Source organism: Hyla sarda, chromosome 13 (assembly GCF_029499605.1).
Source record: "Hyla sarda isolate aHylSar1 chromosome 13, aHylSar1.hap1, whole genome shotgun sequence".
NCBI lineage: Eukaryota > Metazoa > Chordata > Amphibia > Anura > Hylidae > Hyla > Hyla sarda.
Genome location: NC_079201.1, coordinates 3,283,305 through 3,290,533, shown reverse-complemented (window position 1 = coordinate 3,290,533; position 7,229 = coordinate 3,283,305).

The window sequence follows — 7,229 nt, the reverse complement described above, 5'->3', positions numbered from 1 at the left end:
TGGATCTATGGCGACAAGAATTGTCTTTGTTGCCCATACCAACCAATCGGAGCCCAGCCTTCAATTTCTCAGAGAAATTTAGAGGAAGGAATTTAATATAAGGGAGAAAAAAAAAAGTTTTGGCAAAAAAACAAAAATAAAAGCTATGTACACTGCTCGGCAACAATTGCAAAGCTCATAGGGAATAAAGGGAGTGCAGCCCACTCTGTTGTGGAGATCAGTGAGGGTGCCAGATAAGGGTCTGTGCTGACAGAATAGAACATGGAACCTGAAGAGCAGTAATCTCCAAACTGTGGCCATCAAGCTGTTGGAAACTACAACTCCCACCATGCCTAGACATGTCTATATGAGCATGCTGAGAGTTTAAGTTTTACAACAGCTGAAGTTCCACAGTTTAGAGGCCACTGCTGTAGAACAAGATTGGCTTATTAAAATGTTCTGCTATATCCTCATTTATGAAATTTTTTGATGTTTGTCTAGTAAAAAAGAAAACAGGTGCAGATTTAGACCAAACGGTGCAAAATAAATCTGCCCCATAGTATTCTAAGGGCCGAGCAAACCTAAAGGAAGTGGATGGTGTGAAAAACAGGTCAAACTGAAAGTCTTCCTGCTGCTGAGATGGCGTCTTCAGATCTGAGGGACGAGCGGAACGGCTCCATCTGTCTGAACATCTACACCGATCCGGTCACCCTGAGCTGTGGGCACAACTTCTGCTGGGACTGTATTGATCGTGTGCTGGATAAGGTGGGGTCTGGAGAATACAGCTGCCACGCCCCCTCCCATAGTCTTGCATTGAGGGGGCGGAGCTGTGATGTCACTATGCTCCGTCCCCGTGATCGCCAGTAATCAGACCCAGAGTGAGCACGCTCCGGGGGCAAATTCTAACGGGGTTCGGCATGGAAGATCACGGGGGTCCCCAGCGGCGGGACCCCCGTGATCAGGCATCTTATCCCCTATCCTTTGGATAGGGGATAAGATGTCTTAGCGCCGGAGTACCCCTTTAAAGGTGTACTGCGCTGGAAAATATTATATCCCCTATCCAATCTCCGCTGCGGCACCCCAGTTACCAGGTGCATGAAGCGTACTCCATTCCGTGCCTGGCGACTACAGCCGCCACACCTCCTCCATTTATGTCTATGGGAGGAGGAGTGACTGCTACGTACTAGCAGTCATGCCCGCTCCCATAGAAATTAATGGAGGGGGCAGGGCGTGATGTCACCAACACGGAAGTCTCAAGCTTCCGTGTTCTGGACACCTCCGCTCCCGGCCCAGAGATCATGGGGTCCCCAGTGGCAGGAACCCCCCCTGATCAAACATCTTATCCCCTATGCTTTGGATAGGGGATTAGATGTTTTCCGGCCGAGTACACCTTTAAGGGTGTTGTCTTTCTAGGACTATTTCTTTCTAGTGGATAGGTCCTTGGACCCCACTGCCCATGTATTGGAATACCCATGTACAGGTTACAGTACGTCCATCAGAACAAGTGTTGGTTCCAATAGAATCACAGCCTGAGGAAGGGGAAAGCCCTGAGTGAGCTCTAGGGTGCCTCATTTTACCACTTTTTTTTTCTCTGATGGAATCCTAATATCCACCAAAAGTTGCCCACCCATAAGGGCAAATCACATGCAAAATTTGGTTCCGATCAGACAAGATTTTCTGTCTACACTACACCCTTTTTTTTTTTTACTACACCCTTCATGTTTTACATGGGAAATTTGCCTTGAATGGTGTAAAAATCGTTCTTTTGCAGCTCCTCGCCCACAGGATGATGTAATGTATAAAGAGGAACAGAGCCCACCACAAGGAGGTGGCTGCATTTCAGGCTCCCCCCAAGCTCTAACCAACGAATCATATGTGGAGCTTGTGTGACCTAATCTGAGTCGTCTTCAGTAGGAAAGATGGTAACAAATTGACCTTCATTGTCAAATTTGGGCAAGGATAAGAGAGTAAATAGAATTTGTTGCTGACGTGCCTCTTGACCAAATTCTCTTGTGCACCCCCCATCACCATATGGGCATGGGTATATACTGACAGACAACCCGGCACCATGTTATCAGGATGGTGACATCTAGAATATCCAAGGTAATCAATTCAGTAGTCGGCACAATTCAAGGTACATTTCCCATGTAAAACATGAAGCTTGTAGTGGAAGCAGAAGATATTGTCCAATTGGAGAAGTCATGGTTATGAAACAGCTGGAGAGCCTCTGGTTGGAGAACACTGGCTTAGGTCATGACTATCAACTATGGAGCACAACATGAGTGGAGGACGTAGTCAATCGTATAGGAAGGTGGTACCACTCCGTCAGCACCTCTTTTATAGATTTAGACACTTTTAGTGGTGGACCCTTAGAGCAGGTAGCATTGTTTTTCTTGGGTGACTGTTTATCTCCCTTAAAGGGGTAGTCCACTTTATAAAAACATATCACCTATCCAAAGGGTAGAGAATAAGTGTGATCGCAGGAGGAACACAACCCCGGACTCTACTGTTTGAGGATTGGAGCTATCACCTCAACATGCAGGGTCTGCTGCTTCTCCACACGGTGCTCCGGCCTCCATGGTCAGAGACATACTGGTCTGAATAGAAGCATTGGCCTGCTTACCCAATAACCAGCAGAGATGAGATCCCGCATGGCCATTGTCTGAGCAGGCAGTCACTACTGTTTAGCAAGAGTGTCTCTGAGGCGGGAGCTGGAACGCACTGTGGAGTAGCAGCGGACCTTGTATGCTGAGGTGAGAGCCGCAGCCTCGGACAGTAGATCCCATGAGGTGGTACCAACCCCCCCCCTCCCCCTGCAATCAGATGATTTTCTTTGGTGAGGGGATTCATTTTTATAAAATGGAGTACCCCTTTAACAAAAGGTTCGGGTGAGTTGAAATCCAACACGCTTGAACCCTTCTCCGCCCCCAAACGGGTGACCACCACACACATTAGGCAGTCTGACGCTATTGCGGAAATAAACTAAAATTGGTCAAACTAGCCAACTTTGCATGGCTAACTTTACACGCAAGACATGACGCCCCCATCCACAGGCATGCTTCTATGAACCGCATCTGCTCTTTTTAACTCTCTCTAATTTATTGGGGGGGGGGAAATCTGCCCAGAGATTCCGAGTGCGGCTAGCGCTGAGTTGGCGCTAGGACCGTGCAGACACTGCAATCTCCAATAGAATGTAACGTGTTCTGCGAGTATTTCCGCCTGAAGAATGAACAACACCATTCTTCAGGCAGAAATTTTCAAGCGGAATTTCCGTTCACAAATTCCGCTCCACAAATTCCAAAGTGTGAATGTGAACAGAAACCCATTCACTACACTATACATTGTAGGAAGAGGAATTTCTGCTTGCAATTTCAAAGCAGAATTGTAGGCGGAAATTCCGTAGTGTGAACCCGGCCTAAAGGTTTTCCAGCATCTGCTTTACATATGGGTGTGTGCAAACAGCAGTGTGCATGGAGCTGTGCTCTCTAAACTGTTTCAAAACTACAACTCCCAGCATGCCCGACAACCAACGGCTTTCCGGGCATGCAGGGAGTTGTAGTTTTGAAGCAGCTGTAGGCCCCCTGGTTAGGAAACTTAGCTTTAAGACTACGAATAAGAAAGGAACAGGGGTGATGGCACGGTCACTGGTTTGTCCTGGTGTTGTCTGTGGGTTTATAATCATCATGGCTGTGTGCCGGTCTGGACTCTGAGTCCTATCGCTGTCCCCCTCACTTATGACTCCCGATAAAGTCGTCCCCCTAAACATCTGGACACATAGTGGGTTCTATGGCCTGCTGTAGCTGACTACCTAACCTCCCCTACTTGCATACTGACAAAATTTGACTCAGGCTTCTTTCACACTGCCGTTGTGACCCAGCAGTGCGATGGACGTCAGGGAACACAGGGAGAATAGCGAGAAAAAAAATATATCATGCAACATCTTTCTTCCGCTACTCCAGGTAAAAAAAAAACGGTGCCCGACGGACCCCATAATAGTAAATAGGATCTGTCGGGACCTGTTGCCCGTTGTGCCCCGTCGGTAAAGGTTCGTTTTGTGCCTTTAACATCCCTTATCCGAACGGGGCACAACGGGCAACAACAGGTCCCGACAGATCCTATTTACTATTATGGGGTCCGTCGGGTGAAAGGGGCCTTACTTGTAACTTTGCTTTCCACAGGTCCGCAGGCAGTACAGAAGGGATTTTCTTGTTTAATCTATAGGTGCTGCCCAAGGACTTGAGGAAAGCACAGATTGCTAATGCCTAGGATGAAGAAACTGGATTTATTTATTTTTCCTAAATCCAAATAATACACATAAAAAATAAAGACTTAACCTACCTCTTGATCTGTTCCTGCTGTCACTATTCTGTGTGTCACTGAAGATCGGAGAAATCTAGATCATCATCATTAGAGATGAACGAACTTACAGTAAATTCGATTCGTCACGAACTTCTCGGCTCGGCAGTTGATGACTTTTCCTGCATAAATTAGCTCAGCCTTCAGGTGCTCCGGTGGCTGGAAAAGGTGGATACATTCCTAGGAAAGAGTCTCCTAGGACTGTATCCACCTTTTCCAGCCCACGGGAGCACCGGAAAGCTGAACTAATTTATGCAGGAAAAGACCTCAACTGCCGAGCCGAGAAGTTCGTGACGAATCGAATTTACTGTAAGTTCACTCATCTCTAATCATCATGTGCATCATCTTCAGCTCCCATTGTTTTCTATGGAATTCTGCCTCACCGTGCACACTGCTAAATTTCTGCGACGCAAAAAGTCTAATTCTGCACTCCGCCGAGTGGAGCAAAGTTGTAATACCAGACACGACCTAAAGACAAGGGTGGCACCGTTTTTGGAAATCAATCAGTTTTAAAGGTAGTATTTCCCAAGCAAGGTGCCTCCAGCTGTTGCAAAACTACAACTCCCAGAATGCCCGGACAGCCAAAGGCTGTCCGGGCATGCTGGGAGTTGTAGTTTTGCAACAGCTGGGGGCACCCTGGTTAGGAAACTTAGCTTTAAGACTACGAATAAGAAAGGAACAGGGGTGATGGCACGGTCACCGGTTTGTTCTGGTGGTGTCTATGGGTTTATAATCATCATGGCTGTGTGCCGGTCTCCACTCTGGGTCCTATCGCTGTCCCCCTCACTTATGACTCCCGATAAAAGTCGTCCCCCTAAACATCTAGACACATAGGGGGTTCTATGGCCGGCTGTAGCTACGGGCTCCCTTCTTCGTTTCAGCTCATACTATTATATTTTAAGCCATCTGCACCAACATTGTTTTTTCTTTTAGGCATTTATATTACATTTTCGGTACAGTGTGTATGTATGTATATATATATATATATATATATATATATATATATATTTTTTTTTTTATTTTTTTATATATATACTGGATTGTATGTTATTGTCATTCTCATTATACACCATAAATTTTTGGCACATTTGTGATCATCTATTTCAGATATTGGGGCCCATTGTTGTCATTTATACTCTCGGGAGGGATTATTTACTTCTCCACCCGCACCGACTGATGACGTCTTCTGACGTGTGTATTAAATAGTTAAAAAAAAAATAAAAATAAAAAAAAAAAGGCAAAATGTAAGTCAATCAAAACCAAAATCAGCCCTTTATTATTATTTAGGGCACAAATCCCAAAATTCATATTTTATTTTTTTTTGGGAGGGGGAGGGCATGACGACAAGATTCACATTTGAATTGTTACATTCACATGCGTGGCTGCATTGTGGGGAGAGAAATAAAATACCAAAGCATTAATTTAAAAAAAAACATAAATACAATTTTGGCAGCAGTCGTACAAAATCTATCCAAATATTCGGAGCGGAGACCTCCACTCTTCACTAGGGCAAACGCACTCTCCTAATCGCTCCATTTATATACATTGGAGCTCATTTATGATTGGAGTGAGGGGTGGCAAGCCGCTGCCAGACACCTTCAACCGAGAACAAAAGAATTATGCAGCTGAAATCCAACAAAGCCGATTCCGCTTTCCCCCATAATCTTGTGGGGTGGGAGGAGAGTCACGAGGCCCCAAATACACATTACATTGAGGTTTCCCAACCATGGAGACACAGGTCATAATAGACACAGATGTATCTATTAGTGCAATAAACTGGATGAATACAATTGGTTGCCTTTGGCTGTGCTGGCATGATGAAAATTATAGTTTTGCAACAGCTGGGACCCCTGCGATCAGACATCTTATCCCCTATCCTTTGGAAAGAGGATAAGATGTCTAGGGGAGGAGTACCCCTTTATCCCATGTCAAAGTGAAGCAACCTAGTGCACTGTCTTGATTCAGTACTCCCCTATCGTTTTGTGTATACAGCTCCTATGCAGTCACCATTTGTCTCTTTGGTTAAAGCCTACAAACCCATCACGTGTAGTTCCATTTTCAGTCATGCATTAGGCTACACTCAGCCGTCCCATTCACACACCGGAATTTAAAAAGACCCGTCTTTTTAAATTTTGCCGATTTTGGGCGGAATCCCATTGAATTCAACGGGGCTTTAATGTTGTCAGAATTAAGTGTTTAGAGAAATGGAGTTTGTGTGAAATTGTGGAAATTTCTCCATGTGAACCTGCCTTACTCTGCTCTCGGCACAGGCAGGAAAAGGGATAACATAACAGTCCCCAAACCTCTAGGACAGTTCCAGTTGTCACTGGTACATGAAAAATAATTGGGAAAGACCGCGCTTCTATTACAATTCAATTTCAATTAAATGGCTTCAGTGGACAGGTACACAGGGAGCTCGGATGGAACAGGTGAGGCGGGGGTGTGACAGAGGGATGGCAACTAGTTTCGCGCTCTGAGGTGCTTCCTCTGGCCTGAGCTGAGAGCAGGACAGGTACACAGAGAGCTTGGATGTAACAGGCGAGGCGGGGGCGTGATGGAGGGTCGGCAACTAGTTTTGCGCTCTGAGGCGCTTCCTCTGGCCCGCACTGAGAGCAGGAAAAGTACACAAGGAGCTCGGATGGAGGAGGTGAGGCGGGGGGGTGATGGGTGGGGGCGGAAACTAGTTTCGCGCTCTGAGGTGCTTCCTCTGGCCTGAGCTGAGAGCAGGACAGGTACACAGAGAGCTTGGATGTAACAGGCGAGGCGGGGGCGTGATGGAGGGTCGGCAACTAGTTTTGCGCTCTGAGGCGCTTCCTCTGGCCCGCACTGAGAGCAGGAAAAGTACACAAGGAGCTCGGATGGAGGAGGTGAGGCGGGAGCGTGATGGAGGGGCG